General features: G+C 43.5%; 1 protein-coding gene across 17 annotated transcripts in view; it reads right to left on the bottom strand.

The window, feature by feature from the left end:
• The window catches only part of DAB1 (DAB adaptor protein 1), a 1249170-nt gene that overhangs the window by 417888 nt on the left and 817010 nt on the right, over positions 1-14272 (bottom strand). For 3 of the 17 annotated variants that reach the window (XM_055349809.2, XM_063698332.1, XM_063698337.1), the window contains exon 1: positions 11904-12784. The exons of 6 other annotated variants lie outside the window; for them this stretch is intronic. The gene's annotated coding sequence lies outside the window, so the exon portion shown is untranslated. 8 more of the 17 variants (XM_055349812.2, XM_063698338.1, XM_063698322.1 and 5 more) reach the window with 8 other exon arrangements.

The following is a 14272-nucleotide window of genomic DNA, read 5'->3' as shown; positions in this document are numbered from 1 at the left end:
TAGTGTGTCAGGAGCCAGACTCTGACCCCCAGGCCCCAGCAACTGTTATTCACACTCCACAGGGTGTCTAACCAGAAGGGGACTGTACCCTCCTTTGCAGATCCCTTCTCTCTCCATAGGAAACCCAGAGATGTCTTTCAAAAACCTCGGCCTCTTGAACAAAGTGACTAGCGGCTACCCTGGTCGATCACCCTCTCATTAGCTCCATTCCCTACTCGGCATTCCCATTGGCCCATTGGAACAAAAGATGTCCTTTTAAGCCCTCTGCACTATCAGGCTGCAAAGGAGGGCAGTGACCTGTCGAGGGTGGTGCTATGTTACCCACAGTCCTTTCCTTAAGGCTTTTCTAGGTATCAAATGAGAGCCTGTGAAGCACCTAGTACAGACATACCTACTTTTATTGTACTTCGCCTTATTGCACTTCACAGTTATTGCATGTTTTTACAAATTGAAGGTTTGTAGCAACCCTGCATCAAACAAGTCTATCACCATCATTTTCCAACAGCAGGTGCTCACTTTGTGTCTCTGTCCCATTTTGGTAATTCTCACAATGCTTCAAGCGTTTTCATTATTATTATACTTATTATGATGATTTGTGATAAGTGAACTTTGATGAAACTACTGTAATTGCTTTCAGGCACTATGAGCCATGCCCACGTAAGACAATGAACTTAATAAATAAATGCTGTATGTTTTCTAACTGCTCCACTGACTGGCAGTTCCCCCGTCTACTTTCCCCTTCCTCTGGCCTCCCAATTCACTGAGACACAGCAATATTGAAATAGGCCAATTAATAACCCCACAATGGCTTCTATGTGTTCAAGTGAAAGGAAGAGTCACAAGTCTCTCACTTTAAATCAAAAGCTAGAAATGATTAAGCTTAATGGGGAAGGCACGTTGAAAGCTGAGACAGGCTAAAAGCTGGGCCTCTTGTGCCAGACAGCCAAGTCGTGAATGCAAAGGAAAAGATCTCAACCCACTCTGTGCAGCTCGCTGCCAGTACTTATTTCTCAGGGCAAACAAGATATAGATTAAAGGACATTAAAAGTGCTGTTCCAGTGAACACATGACTGATAAGGAAGAGAAATATCCTGATAGTGGATATGGAAAGAATTTTAGTGGTGTGGATAGATCAAACCAGACACAGTATTTCCTTAAACTAAATCCTGATTTAGAGCCCTAACTCTATTCAATTCTATGAAGGCTAAGAGAAGTGAGGAAGCTGAAGAGAAAATTTTGAAGCTAGAAGACCTTGGTTCATGAATTATAAGGAAAGAAGCCACCTCCATCACATGAAGCAGTAAGTGCTGATATAGAAGCTACAACAAGTTATCCTGAAGATCTCGCTATGATCATTGATGAAGTTGGTTATACCACATAACAAATTTTCAGTGTAGACAAAACAGCCTTATATTGGAAGAAGGTGTTATCTAGGACTTTCACAGCTAGAGAGGAGAGGTCAATGCCAGATTTCAAAGCTTCAAAAGACAGACTGACTCTATTGTTAGGGGTGAATGCAGCTGGCTACTTTACCATTGTGAAAATTCTAGGGCCCTTAAGAATTATACGAAATCTACTCTGCCTGTGCTCTAAAAATGGAGCAATGAAGCCTGAATAACAGAACATCTGTTTACAGCATGGTTTACTGAGTATTTTAAGTCCACTGTTGAGACCTACTGCTCAGAAAAAAAGATTCCTTTCAAAATATTACTGCTCCTTGACAACAGACCTGGTCACCGAAGAGTTCTAATGAAGACATACAAGGAGATTAATGTTGTTTTCACATCTGCTAACAAAACATCTACTCTGCAGCCCATGGATCAAGGAGTAATTCTGACTTTCAAGTCTTATTATTTAGGACATACATTTCATAAGGCTATAGCTGCCATAAATAGTGATTCTTCTGATAGATCTTGGCGAAATAATTTTAAAATATTCTGTAAAGAATTCATCATTCTTGGCCCAGCACAGTGGCTCATGCCTGTAATCCCAGCACTTTGGGAGGTGGAAGCGGGCGGATCACGAGGTCAGGAGGTCAAGACCATCATGGCTAACACAGTGAAACCCCATCTCTACTAAAAATACAAAAAGAAATTAGCCGGGCATGGTGGCGGGTGTCTGTACTCCCAACTACTCAAGAGGCTGAGGCAGGAGAATGGCTTGAACTCGGGAGGCAGAGCTTGCAGTGAGCTGAGATCGCGCCACTGCACTCCAGCCTGGGCGACACAGCAAGACTCTGTCTCAAAAAAAAAAAAAAAAGAATTCATCATTCTAGATGCCATTAAGAACATTTGTGATTCACGAAAGGAAGTCTAAATATCAACATTAATAGGAGTTTGGAAGAAGTTGATTCATGGCTGACTTGGAGGGATTCAAGACTTCAGTGGAAGAAGGAACTGCAGATGTGATACAAATAACAAGAGGACTAGAATTAGAAGTGGAGCCTGAAAATGAAATTGAATTGCTGTAGTCTCATGCTACAACTTTAGCGGATAAGGAGTTACTTCTTATGGATGAGCAAAGAAAGTGGTTTCTTGAGATGGAATCTACTTCTAGTGAAGATGCTGTGAAGATTGTTGAAATGACAGCAAAGGATTTACATAAACTTATTGATAAAGCAGTGTCAGGGTTTGAGAGGACTGACTCCAATTTTGAAAAAAGTTCTGCTGTGGGTAAAATACTGTCAAACAGCATTGCATTCTATAGAGAAATCTTTCATGAAAGGAAGAGTCAATCAAGAGAAGTCCCCAACCAACAGAAGGGGACGTATGATCAGAGAAAGGTTACTAGGAGGTTTCAACTGTATTTATCTGGCTTTGTTTCATTAGCTGAGTGGTAGGTACAAACTTCATTATTGTCTTATTTTAAGAAACTGACCCAGCTACTTCAATCTTCAGTAACCACCACCTTAATCAGTCAGTAGCCACCAACATTGAGGTAAAACCCTCCACCAGCAAAAAGATTATGACTTGCTGAAGGCTCAGCTGATCATTAGCATATGTGAGCAATAAAGTATTTTCAATTAAGGTACGTACATTGATTTTTTTACATAATGCTATTGCACCCTTAACAGACTACAGTATAGTGTAAACATAACTTTTATATACAGTGGGAAACCAACAAATTTGTGTGACTCACTTGATTGCAATATTCTCTTTATTGCAGTGGCCTGGAATGGAACCGGCCATATCTCCCATGGATGCCTGAATTTATTTAAGAGTAAGCATTCAAAAACACCCATGATTTTCCTCCTCTCCTGACTATTTGCCATTTAGAATAAGAAATACAGGTAGCATATGATGAAAATTAATATATAGCTAGAAAATATAATTTTAAAGATAACATTTACAATGGCAATTACAAAAATATAAACCACCTAAAACTCAATCTAAAAACAGTGCATGCCCTTTGAAGAAAATTATAAACTGTATTGAAAGACATTAAATAAGAACTAAATAAATGGAAAGAGTTACTATATTTACAGGTAGAAAGACTCAGGCTCAATGTCCTAATGATGGCATTATCTTTTAATCAGTCTATAAATTTGATAAAACTCAAATCAAATCTCAACAGTATTCTTGTGAAACCTTGAAAGATGATTATAAAATGTATATGGAAGAAAACAGCCCAAGAAAAGCCAAGACACTCTTGAGACACTTTTGCAGAAGGACACTTTTAGGGATGTGTCCTGGCCAATACCAAGGTTCATTAAAAAGCTATAATAAAGTTTGGTTAGGGCAAAAGAGTGGCTAAAACATATGCTTAGAAATTGACTCTAAGTTCCAGGAAAATCATTTTTCCATATGGAAGAAAATTAGAATAAATGCCTACCTCACACAACACACACACACACACACACACACACACACACACATATATGCACACACTCCACATGGATGAGAGAACCTAAATTTGAAAGGCAAACAAAACAATAAAGCTTTTAGAAGATAACAAAGGAGACTATCTTCATGACATCAGAGTGGGAAAAAAAAGGCTTTCTGAAACAAGACATAAAAAGTGCTAACCATAAAAGATTGATAAATTCAACTACATTAAAATTAAGAAGTTAGATAGCAGAAGGTTGGCAAAAATCCAACTTCTATGTGGTCTATAAATCTATTCAGCTTCCCAAAGGCATAAATAACCTTTTTGCATTTATTGGAACTATATTCTGACAACACATGCCATAGCTCAGATTCAGCATATGGTTGGCCCATCTTTGACTTTGTCCACAATTAGATTACTAGCACTACTGGTTTAACCTGAGTATATTTGAATGGATGTGGCTTATAGCTAGAACTTTCGTGAGTAGACATATAATACTGCTCAGAATAACATGGCCTGCAATTCAAGACAAGCACCACCACATGCCATCATTATAGGCACTGCTACACCATCACCAGGGACTAGGATTGTACAGCATCTCTTCCTTACCCTCTGTGCAGCATTTTTCTATGTTTATGATCATTCACACCACAAAGTTCATTCTTGTTCTGCTAACTGCTGGGATTTAACTGCTACTTCAAAAACTACCAGGAGAAATATACATCAGTGAAAGCAAGGATAGAAAACCCTAGGGTAGATCAACTTCTAACCCCACGAGAGAAGGTAATCTACTGTCTCCCACACAGCCATGATTTTGTACCAAAAGCTTCCCCTGGTGAGCCTGTGAGTCTTCCATTTCCTTTCTCCTCTCATTCATTCTACCATGCATTCTTCACCAATATTCTGCCATTCACTCTACATGTTGACATATATACCATAATATATGAATATAGTCTGAGACAATAAGAGAAGAAAATGTCACCCACATATGACTTATGTTTAAGGTGATGTAAATTTTTTCAAGATGTCCCTTGCATATATCAGAAGAGATGCTTCTGTTGGCATGATAGTATCTAATAACAACACTCTGTTACTTGCTGATGGTAAGTTATTTCTTGGGGACCCCAAGGAATGGAACCTCATAAACTTTCAATGCATTTCATGTCAGGGTACTGAGTAATTACATAGCATTGCAATTTTAAAATTTCCTCTTTGGATGAAAGCAGTTATATTTATAATTTTTCCTATAATGGAAGTAGATAGCTCTAGTGAATCGACTGTTTTAATAGGACAGATTTGGATAAGTAGTTATTGTTAATGATTTTAAGAGATGTCAATAAAACATAGAAATGACTTTCAACAGATAATTAGTATAATTCACTCCCAAATCTAGATTACAAAATAAAGAATCTCAATAAAAAATGATTTTCAAGTTCACTGATCACAAAGAATTTCAATATTGTCTATGGAAAACAATTAATTTACCCTAATCTTTTTACCCAAATTAACTTAATGAACCACAGGAGACTGAACACATTTAATTCAATTCAATTAAGCAGAAACTTATTGAGCATCTACTACATTCCAGACACCGGAGTTAAAAGGGGCAGCTATATTTCCTTTCCCTAAGTAGTTCATAAATGTCCTTTATTCCAGTATAATTATTAGGCAAAATACTATTTCTTTCTTATTATCTATGTAGTGACTGGCTAGACAGTTTATAAATGTCCTTTATTTCAGGAAAATTATTGGACAAAATACCATTTCTTTTTATTATATATACAGTAATGAGCTAGAAAGTGAATGAGAATTCAATGGAATTGTTTAGGTTTGTTCTGGAAAAATATATTCAAAAGAATTATCAAATTTAGGATAGTGACTATGTCTGCCAAGAGAAGGGGACGTATGATCAGAGAAAGGTTACTAGGAGGTTTCAACTGTATTTATCTTGCTTTGTTTCATTAGCTGAGTGGTAGGTACAAAACTTTTTGTTATATTGTTATTTATACTTTTTGTGTGTCTTAACCCATTTATGCCAGAGGTTGCAAATTGTTTTTTGTGAAAAATGAGACTTTGGCGATGACCTTGAGCAGTAGGATATAAATAACGCCCACAAGCTTAGCATTCCAATAAAGGAACACTAGGCATAAATGGGTTAAATATTCTGTCCTACATTTCAAATCACACACATATTATTTTCATGATAGAATGAAAACTACTCTTAAAAGGCTTAAGTGATTCTCTACATTTTTCCCAATCTATTTCACAAGACACTGAGAGATGCTACTTGAAATCAAAGGTTCTATGGCAAATGAATTTTTAAAATTCTTCATGAGTTAAATGACTTTAGTGCAGAAAATCTCTGAACCTTTAACATATCAGTAAATACCACATCTTACTAAGAACAGGATATATAATTCAATACCTTCCAAACATTTTTGAACATGGAACTTATTTTTCCCTCTGAGCCCTCTTCCTTTTGAAATATTCATAATGATCTTAGGGGACATTAGTGTTTCCTGGGACACAGCTTGGAAAATGCTCTATTAAAAAAACCCATTTTGATGCATGTTCTACATTACCACTGTACCCAATTATGCCCATCCCTAAGTCAATAACCATCCTTCATGCTTGCATGACTTTGTCCATGAAGTCCTATCAGTCTGAACTGCCTTTAAGCCTTGAGAAACTCCTGGTCAGCCTTCAAGACCTAGGTGAAATGAAGCCTTCCCCAGCCTTTCCTTTCTCCAGGTAGAGTAAATTACCACCTCCAGAAGGTTCCACAGCTGTATACATATTTTCCATAGCACATCTCCTGCTGTAACAGTTATTTATGCATGAAACCAGGTCCCTAGATGGCAAACTGTGCAATTGCATCTTGGTACTCTTCACAATGCCTAGCACACAGCCAGAGTCAAGCACAAAGTAGGTGCTCAGTAAACATTTGTTGAATGGACATAGAAGTGATGTTTATGTGCATGACCAGAATGTTCTTCCTCAATTTCCCAGATTCTCTCAATGCATATTCACAGCTTTTCAATTATTTTCAGTTCAACACTAACATGAATAAAAACAAAGAGACATAAAGACTGAATGTGACAAAGACAGATAGAAACGAGGAAAGACAGAGACAGAGAAAGAGCAAAGAAAGAGATACCTGAATTGATGGATACCAAATAAACAAATCATGAGTCCATTCAAGAGATGCAGAGACTGACCAACAAAGAAAATCATAAATCAATATGAAGCTCAGAGCAGATGCATGGGGTTGATAATTTGCAAGACTCACTCAGGTGGTCAAGATGGCCGATTTGGGTTCATGCTGAACTACTTACAACTATTTGGGAGGACCCATCCCCTTATTTTTATACCATAAGTTAAACAGCCCGCCTTCACCACCACAAAATTTTCATCATTTTAGCTGTCGTCTCTTCTATTCAGCAGAATTTTATTTCTATTTTCCTTTCTGTTTATGAGACTCCCCCACTGGCATTGCAGATTGGTTATACGTCAGCTTCAAATAAAATAAAATAATAATAATAAAAGCAAGCTTGCAATTTCTTTCCAATAGAATATGCTACATATTTCATAAAATAGATGCCAGAGGAGTTTTATGATTCCTGAACCAAAACCTTCCCACATCTCAAAACTAAATGGAAGAAAAATAAAAAGAACATGTCAAAGAAAAAGAAATCTGAACATTTGCTCTCCAATCAGAGGGAAATATCCAGGTGATTAATTTGATTAATGAGTTGTTTTCATTTTTTACATGAATTTATATCTTGATATGCATTTCACAGATTCAGTTCAGTGTGAGTTTTCATGGATATAAATGTACATACCAGAGGAGGGGTTTTCTTTTCCTACTGACATGCTTTTTTCAGTACAGAATGTCTAGCTGGCTCATGCTCTTAGCCTGACAACACCTCCTCTGCCAAGTTTTATTTATATTTTCAAGCCACGTCTCTATCCTGGTATAGGAGACAATCTGGTCTAGTGAAAGGAGCACTGGACAAGGAGTCCAAGAATCCTGAGTTGCGATGGCGCCTCTGGGCTGTAAAGTTACGTATCTCTGCAAGCCTAATATTCTTTCAATCTGTAGATTAGGACAGTTGACAAACACACCTCTAGAATTCAATCAAAGTCATTTTACTTTGTTCAGAATAACTGCGGAAAAGTAAAATGGCATGGAAATTTTAACATGATGTGTACTTCCACAACTCCTCTTCACAAAGAGCCAAAATGTGTAAGGAAATATTTCCAATTAAAAAAAAAAAAACCGGCCGGGCGCGGTGGCTCACGCCTGTAATCCCAGCACTTTGGGAGGCCGAGGCGGGCGGATCACGAGGTCAGGAGATCGAGACCATCCTGGCTAACACAGTGAAACCCCGTCTCTACTAAAAAATACAAAAAATTAGCCGGGCGTGGTGGCGGGCGCCTGTAGTCCCAGCTACGCGGGAGGCTGAGGCAGGAGAATGGCGTGAACCCGGGAGGCGGAGCTTGCAGTGAGCCGAGATCGCGCCACTGCACTCCAGCCTGGGCGACAGAGCGAGACTCCGTCTCAAAACAAAACAAAACAAAACAAAAAAAACCTTTGCCTAAAATCCTAAAATGTATCTCTTCCTAAAGATAGACCAGATACTATTGGGATACATAACTCTCAGAATATCAATGATCGAAAACTTTTTCATTATCTAGGGGATGGGTTTTTATCTCATTTGAAAAATAACACTAATAGCTAAGTAACTTTACATGCTAGGTATTATTCTAAGCACTTTGTGTTAGTTCCTGTAATCTTCATAATTTTATGAGGTAAGTACTGTTATTTCATTATAAAGAAAACTATAAACCACAGAGAAGTTAGATTAGCTGGCCAAGGCCACACAGCTTACAGAGCTGGTAGAGCTGAGATCTGAAGCCAGGCAGTCCAGAAACCAAGTCCAGACTCCTTACCACCTGCTATACCACCTTTTAGTTTGAGAATCTCTGCTTACCACAGCTAGTAACTGAGAAAAGCAGTAATGCTGTTTCTGCGTTACTAATTGCCTAAACAATTATTTACTAATTGATTACTAATTGTTACCTAATTAATAAACATTTTCACAGAGTAAATAGATGTGAACCAATACTAACCAATGCCTGATAGAAACTGCCACAGAGTCACAAGTGTTCAAAGTGCCTATCATTGCCCCACTCCCTGTTGATGATAAGGTAACACCCATTTTGTTTGCTAGCATCCAAAAATGGGGAAATATGTAGCTTGCTCCTATAGAAGTCTTACTATTTCATTATTCTCCATTAAATTTTACACCCTGGGAGCTAGCTGGGATCACTTCCTCACTCAGAGGCAGCATAACAGTGGTTAGGACAGACCCTGGAACAAGAATGGCTAGGTTTAAATCCTAGTTCCATCCCTTACTTGCTATGTAATCTCAGGCCAGTTACCAAATCTTCCTGTGCCCCAGTTTCCTTATCTAGCTAATACAAATGAGAATACAAGTATCCACATCCTAGGGTTATCTGAAGATTAAATAAGTTAATATGTGTAAAGTGCTTAGAAGCATTCCTGACTCTTAGTAGTACTCCATAAAGGTTAATTATTCTTTTTTATTAACATGAAAGGTGACTTGCCAAACATCACAAAGTCAGAAGTAGCTGGATTCAATCCTGGTCTTCCAATTCCAAATGCCATCCACTTTCTTGAACAGAATTCCATGCTGTCTATTACTAAGAGATCATTCTCTTGAAATCCTGCTATGTGCCAAAGCACCCAGTCATGTGATTTTCCCCATAAAATTGCTCCAAGACCCACAAGGTAGGTAATATTGTCCGTTTTGCAGATGATGAAAGCAAGGTTCTGGGAAGTTAAGAGATTCATCCTCAACTGCTTAACTCAACCACGAGTATTCTTTGTCTCAGTAAGTCCTAAATAACATTTAAAGTTCCGGACAATACCCTTCAATTTATGCTATTTTTAAAGTGCCATCTAAGAGACATAAACTGTGATTTTCTTGCTTTGTTTGCTTTATTAGTTTGAGAGAAGGATTAAATCCCAGCAAAAACAAAATGTTTGACTTGAGTGAATTATCAAAATGAAATGCTGCCTCCATTAGATTCTTCATCTGCCTGCAGGGTGGCTCCAAGCATCCTAAATCTACCAAATGCAATTTTGTAGATGGGTACTATCAGGTACCAAGCCAAACACTCACCCATTTAAGAAAAATTACTTTGGAGGGCAAAGGGGAATGAAGAAGAATATTCCTCTCTGGGTTGGGAGGAGAAAATGAACAATAAGTGATACAATCTCTTCCCGGCAGCCTCACACAATGGTGTGTCTTGCAAATGAAACATACTGTGAAACAGCTTGTGAGATGAGCTTCATCAACAATAAGTAATTTTTATTCAGATTTTATCGTTGAATACAATGAACATGATTAAATGTTTCAGATATGCCTATTCAGACCTTAAGCAAACCATTTAAAAATAAAAACTACTAAAAATCATCTTCTAAATCTGCTTTAGGAAGAGATTTAATTGCCAACTCGATGTGTAGAATTGAATTCCTACTTGATAGCAGCACCGTTCCCAAGAAGATGGTCACAACATATTTGCACTTCCCACCTTGGCCTCTTTTCTCATCCCTGCGGATCCTCCCAGCGTTGCCAAATAGTTACAAAGTCAGTCCTTTCAAACCACTGCATTTTGAACTTCCTAAACCTTTAAGAGAGCCTTTGTGTATGGAAAAGAACAATAGCGCTTCAAAAGACATTTCTGCGAGTTCTTCAATATTCCATTTGAATGCTGGGGTTTCAATCAAGGACATCAGCAGACAATTTCTGATTGCTTATAAGTTGACTTTTATACAGCTTTGATTAGGTGCTCTTCTCAATAGGAAATCAAGAAAATCTTTGATCACTTTCAGTTCCCAGAATTGTCACCAAGCCTTGTCAGGATAGGGAGTGAAAGAGATGGGGGGTGGCGGGGGGGGGGCCTACTCCTTCTGACATCTCCGAACCCCCATCTATCTTAGTGCCTGCGCAGTTCCGGTGCCATCCAGAATCACTCATCACGGAGATCACAAAAACAATGGGTGCTAATTCAAGGGGTGGGGATGGTTTGTAATTTTATGGATTTCCCAAAGACCTATAATTGGCACATAAATGCACCAACGTGAACTGGATAATTAGGCGGTTCTGAACGTAAGCCACCTTTAATTTAATTTATATGATTACTTGAAACGTTAAGTGTTGTAAAGTGTAGTGGAACCCCCACACAGCCTTTATTCAAAACTATCAACACTGTTAAAGTGTATTTAACTGGCCAACAGGAGGGGAGCAGGAAGGAGGAAGAAACGACGGCGCGGATTCTCGCCCCGGTCCCTGCCGGCTGGCTAGGAGCTGCACTGGAGCATCCAGCTCGCAGGAGGGCTCGCCCCCGGGCTCGCCCCCGTCCAGCTCCCAGGCGGAGAAAGGCGCTCTCGCTACCGCAAGCCCTACACTCGCCCCTCTTTCTAATGGAGCTAAACACAGGCGTGCGCCGACATCCAAACGCACACGCAGACACCGACCCACGCGGGCGCGCACCCCAGACTCGGCGACACATACACACCGGAGCGCACAGATGCCCGCGCCGCGGCGCTCTCCACTCCGCCCGCCGCCGAGAGCGGAGCGGTAGCCAAGCGCCCCCGGCCTCCCCACCCCCACGCCATTCCTTCAGACTCTCCCAGCCTAAGCGGAAGTGCCCCAGCAGACCCCCAACAATGAGGATTTGTGCGATGCAGTTGGGGGTGGGGGGTAGTTCACACGGAGTGAAACGTACACAGTCTGGCGGGTCTGGGAGCAGCCAAGTGGCGTCCGCCTCTCCAGGCAGCGTTCCCTTGTGCCCACTGCCCCCCATCAAGCCCACCAGCACCACCAAAAAACAAAAACAGAGAAAAGAAAAAGCGCCTTAAAAAGTGCAGAGAAAAGATGCGCCCTCCCACCAGGGGTCACAATAATACTCCTCGGGACGCAGCCAGCGGAGGCAGGGTCCTGGCTGCAGCAGCCACCCTGGTTTTGAAATTTACTTTGTACACTCACCCAGTGGCCCCTTTCAGACGCCGCGACACGACCTCCCCCCATCTCGGACTCCCTGCCTCTGGGTTCTCTCGGCGGTTGACACCCTCTTGTGTGCCTGCTTTATGAGCCGAACCACAGAGATTTAAAGTTTCCTTGGTAGAAAAAAAAACTGAGCTCTCTGCATCCAAGTCAGAGCGTCGAGTCTGGAGCAGAGAGAAGGAAGAGGGGCGGGCTGGGGAGGCGACTAGCTGGGCGTGGGGGGAGGGGGTGCTGGGGAGTGGATGGAGGGGGACGAGCGGCAGAGAACAGAGTCCACAGAGGATCCGAAGAAAGGCCGGGGTCCGAGGAACGCGGGATCCAGTTCTCACGGTGCCCGCGAAAGGGCTGGGATTACTGGGATAGAGTCCGTTTTTCTAGAGGTCGAAGCCGAATCTCAGCCCTACGGAGGAGTAGGGAAGTGAGAACGGGGTTCGGCCGAATGAGGAAAAGGGTCTGGCCACCAGCGAGGGAGGGAGGGAGTTTCGGGAGCCCAGGACAGCGGGAGAAGGCAGGCTCGAGGAAAGAGGGCGCAGGGGGTCTTGGAGAGAGACGCGTGTCAGGGGTGGACAAGTCTGGAGAGAGGATCGCGCGTGGTCGGAAGTAGGGAGACAGGGGCGCGGGGATGGGGGGCAGGAGAGAGAAAGAGAAGTCGCCCTTTTCCTCCCAGCAAGTGGAGGGAGAAGGCGAAAAACTGCTGCAGTCGCCATCCTCGCAGCACCCCTAGCCAAACTGCTGAGTGGCGCGTCCCAGGAGCCCTCCTCCGCGCCCGGGGGCCCCAGCGAAACCTCCTGGCTCCCTGGCGCCCTGTCCTCGCGGGGCACCTGCGGCGCTGAACTCAAGGGTTGCCGCGCGCCCCCGCCGCGCCTCACCTCGCCTAGCCCAGAGCATCCTCCTCCGCTGCCGCAGCCGCCCAGGAAGCGGCTCCCCATGCCCGGCGGGCGGCGGCACTCAGGCGCGCTCTGCAGCCCGGGGAAGCCCGGGCGAGCGCCGAGCTGGGTCCATCCTCCCCGGGAGCCACCGGCCCCGCGTCAGAGTAGGGGGAGGAGACCGCCACCCGCGCGGACCCGCCTCCTCCCGCGGCCCCCCGCCCCGCCGCCCCCCGCGCCCGCCCGGCGCCCCGCGGCACCGCTCACCTGCTAGCTCCCCGGCCGCCGCCGCCGTGCCGTGCGCCCCTCGCCCCGGCCTCGCGGCTCCCTCCGGGGCGCTCTTTGCGCAGCCGGAGCGGGCTCCGAGAGCTTAGCCGAGTGGCGGTGGCGACGAGGAGGTGGAAGAACGAGCGAGCGAGCGAGCGGGGGCGCCGCGGCTTGCAGTCGCGCCTCTGGAGCCCCTGCACTCTCTCTCCATCCCAGCGTTGAAGGGGGAGAGACGAGCCGAGAGCGAGGGGTCCCCGCCCCAGCCGCGCCAGCGTGGAGAGGGTAAGGGAGGGGGGTTGTCACAAAGTATCCAGTGTTTTCTCCCCCATCACCACCACTGGACGCAGCTCCGCCTGGCCTCTCTCATTTTTCTCCAGGATCTACCCTTTTATCCAAGCCTCGAAAACATGTGCATACCCAAATATACGGAGTGCCAGGAAGGGCGAAACCACGAGGGGAGTCTCCGCGAGGGCATGTTGCCCCACGCCCCTTGGCAGGAGGGGGCGCTCGCTCCCAGCCGCCAGTGCAGGTTCGGCGGCTCCTGTTTTGACAGAGGTTTCCCAGGCAAAGTTCGGCAAGTTGGGAGGGAGAAGGCTGGCACGTGTCACGTTTCCGTCAGTCCTCGGGAGAGACCCGTGCCCCTGAGAGCATGCAGACCACGGTTAACTCCGGCTTACTCCCCGCGACTCCCCTACTCGGCTCTTAGAATGACTGGGAGTAAACAATCCTCCGATCCGAAGCTGTGCGGGAGGCGGCTCCAGCGAGTACACAGTCAGTGGCTCCTTACTTAGGGTCCTAGCTTACAAAGATCCTAGAAACACCAAGTCGCAGAAAATATTGGGTCATTCTGAAAATTCTTCCACCCTGAGACTAGATTCAACTCCAGGAAATTCCTGTTGTGTGGCATACCTGTCTCCAGAGGCCTGAATGCAGGAGAAGAGAGGAGCCTGGTGAATCAAATCAAGTGCATAATATGTAGATTCGCACAGCACACAAACCACCCTGTTGGACCCAGGTGCAGAAAAGGAAAGCAAGAGGCAGGCAACCCTTCCTTAAAAAGTTTACCGTTACTCTTTTTGGGGCTACAGTCCTGTCTTCCAGCTGTGTAATAACAAAGATAATGTGATGGATTTGTGCTTTTCTGTTTTGGGGTGTTTTTTTTTTTCCTGGTAGCTTCTGACACTCACCCATGAAAATTTAATGAAGCATTTAGGGTTG

This window comes from Gorilla gorilla, chromosome 1 (genome assembly GCF_029281585.2).
Source record: "Gorilla gorilla gorilla isolate KB3781 chromosome 1, NHGRI_mGorGor1-v2.1_pri, whole genome shotgun sequence".
In the NCBI taxonomy this organism is placed as follows: domain Eukaryota; kingdom Metazoa; phylum Chordata; class Mammalia; order Primates; family Hominidae; genus Gorilla; species Gorilla gorilla.
This window is presented reverse-complemented; position numbering and strand designations above follow the sequence as displayed.